Source organism: Salvia hispanica, chromosome 6 (genome assembly GCF_029641045.1).
Source record: "Salvia hispanica isolate PSC_SH4W2 chromosome 6, Shi_PSC_v1, whole genome shotgun sequence".
NCBI classification, from domain to species: Eukaryota; Viridiplantae; Streptophyta; class Magnoliopsida; order Lamiales; family Lamiaceae; genus Salvia; species Salvia hispanica.
Genome location: NC_142697.1, coordinates 30,573,899 through 30,577,036, shown reverse-complemented (window position 1 = coordinate 30,577,036; position 3,138 = coordinate 30,573,899). Strand labels below are relative to the sequence as shown.

Here is a 3,138-nt window from a genome sequence, read left to right as displayed (position 1 = left end):
AAGCTTGGTGACATGACATCAGTGGGTACAGGCCACTCTTGCATAGCTTGAAGCTTCTTAGGATCAATAGCTACTCCGGCTTTTGAGATAATGTGGCCCAGGTATTCAACTTGTTCCTTTGCAAAATCACATTTGTCTCTCTTTTCAAATAAAGAGTGTTCACAGAGTTTATCAAAGACCAGCTTTAAATGGTCTAAGTGAGCAGCAACATCAACACTGTAGATTAGTATGTCATCAAAGAAGACTAGCACAAACTTCCTTAGGTAAGGTCTAAAGATGTCATTCATCAAGCTCTAGAAGGTAGCAGGAGCATTGGTGAGATCAAAAGGCATAACTGTGAATTCATAATGGCCATCATGAGTCTTGAAGGCTGTCTTGTGAATATCATTAGTTTCCATTTTGATTTGGTGGTAGCCAACCCTCAAATATATCTTTAAGAAGATTGCAGCTCCATGAAGCTCTTCCAGTAGCTCCTCTATCAAGGGAATTGGGTATTTGTCCTTGACAATAATCTTATTTAACCTTCTATAATCGATGCACATTCTCTATGTGCCATCCTTTTTCTTCACAAGAACCACAGGAGAAGAGAATGGACTACAGCTTGGTTGTATAAATCCTTGTTTCAGCAAGTTAGATACCATTTGCTCAATAACATTCTTCTGTAAAGCAGTATGGTGGTATGGCCTAGCATTCACAGGTGAGGTACCATTAGCTAGCACAATCTGGTGGTTGTGAGTTCTCATGGGAGGTAGAGAAGTAGGTTCTGCAAATACCTTCTCTTGAGACTCCAGAAACTCTTTGATATCCCCAGCAATCTCTTGAACTGTCTCATTGTGTTCCAAGGTTAGAAGTTCAGGGGCAACATCCTCAGTGACTCGAATGCAGCACATCTAAGCTCCTGGACAGTTGGTGATAATTTTATTCATCTCTTTGTCACTGATGGATTGGATCTTTGAGTGAGACTGACCACCTCTGAGGACAATCCTCTTTCCCATCAGCTTGAATTCCATAATAAGGTTCTTGAAATCCCAATGAATAGTGCCCAAGGTCTCTAACCATTGAACTCCCAGAACCATGTCACAGTTGCCTAATGGTAAGAGTAACACATCTGCAGTGAAGATAGTGTTCCTCAACACCCATTTCAAACTTTTACACATAGAATCACATTCAAGTCTATTTCCATCAGCTGCATCAACCATCCCTGGTCTAACTGAAGTCAATTGTAATCCCAGTTTCTTAGCCAAATGCAAATCCAAGAAATTGTGGGTGCTACCAAAATCAATCAAGATATTCACCGCTCTCTTTCCCACCCTTCCAGTGACTCTCATAGTTCTGAATCCATTAGGGGTAGTACCATTGATAGCATGAATGGATATTAGAGGATTATCCTCCTCCTCAACTTCATCAGAATTCTCAACCATATCATCAGTAGGTTCCTCTCTAGTATAGTCATCATCTATCTCAAGCAAGTATAAGATTTTCTTCACACATCTATGTCCTTTGTCAAACTTTTCATCACAACCATAACACAACCCTTTAGCACGTTTTTCAGCCATTTGTTCATCAGTCAACTTTAAAATTTGGCACAATAGGAGTAGGTAACAGAGGAGAAGTATTGGAGTTATTAGTTGCCATTCTAGATTCATTACAACCAAACTTCCTGGGTTCTGCGAATATCCCTCCCTCACATTAGACATATCTTGTAAACGAGCAAGAGCATAGGCATGCGCAAGTGTTTGAGGCATATAGAGTCTCACAACTTTTTGAACATATGGACGCAAACCATTAACAAAGTGACTAATGGCATACGATTCAGGAATTGAGACACGACATAGGAGCAATTCAAATTTGTCGTGGTAATCAGAAAACGAACCGTTTTGTTTCAAGGAAAGCAACTCAGTCATCAGATCTCCAAGTAGGTTATCGCCAAAACGCCCTTCCAACGCTTGTAGAAATAGCGTCCATGGAGTTGTTAGAGCTTGATCCTGATATTTAGACCAGCTCTGGAACCTTTGAAGAGCGCGGCCTTCAAAATTGATCAAAGCTAATCGCACCTTCGATTCCTCCGGTGTTAGATCCACCGTGAAGAAGTGATCGCAGAACATTATCCAGCCAGTCAGATCCTCCCCTGAGAAGATCGAGAATCCAACCTTGGATTGGCGAGTAGAGAAGTAAGGCATCTGTGGAGGTACACCACCACCAGCCACCGGTGCGCCACCGCCACCGCTCGTAGCTAGCAATCGATTCATCAACTCGTTTTGTTGCACTTGCAGCGTGAGAAATTCCTCTCTCAGCTCCTTAAAGTGTAGATCGCGTGTGTTATCATCTTGATCTGTTAGTTTATCGAGATCTTCTCGCCGACGATCGTGATCAGAGAGTTTAGCCGTTAGATCGGCCATTGCAGTAGTGAACATTTCTTCCAATCGGCGAGCATCGCCGGAACGTGTATCCACCATGGCGGAAGCCTGATCGTGTGGACTGATAACACTTGGTACGAAGTCAGGGCCACCGGGAATAGGAACGGCGACCGAGAGGGTACCGATGCGTAAGGCGCTATGAGATGAAGAGGGGGAAGAGATATTTTGCATTAATACGAAAACATGAGTTTACACAGAGAGGAGACAACTTATATACACGTTGCCACCAGCTTAAAACCGACTTACAACCAACTTAGAACTGAATCCTAACCGTCTAACTAACTCTACATCTCACGCTTGAGCTCGTTTGATCCTCTATTTCTCGGCGTTGCATGCGCCATGCACCGCTTATTTACTTTCTGCTTTAGCGTTTATTCTTTTTTCTCTTATTCTTCTCGACTTCCACGTATCATATTATATACTATGTTAAAAAAAAAATTATTGTACTACTTTATATCTTCACACACAACACAAGTTTTAGAGAAATTAATAAAAATGTCAATATATATTACTCCATCCATTCCACAAAAATTGTCTCACTTTGACCGTGCACGGGTTTTAAGAAATGTAATGAAAAGTGAGTTGAAAAAGTTAGTGGAATGCGAGTCCTACTTTTATATATTAGTTAGTTTTATAATAAAATGTGAATAGGAATGAGTTAGTGGAATATGAGTCCACTACCAAAAACGGTAAAAAGTGAAATGAGACAAATTTTGTGGGA

The 3,138-nt window shown here is 41.2% G+C and overlaps 1 pseudogene; it reads right to left on the bottom strand.

Annotated features, from left to right (window-relative positions):
- Positions 1-545: 545 nt before the first annotated feature.
- Positions 546-2,456, bottom strand: LOC148923560 (uncharacterized; annotated as a pseudogene).
- Positions 2,457-3,138: the final 682 nt, after the last annotated feature.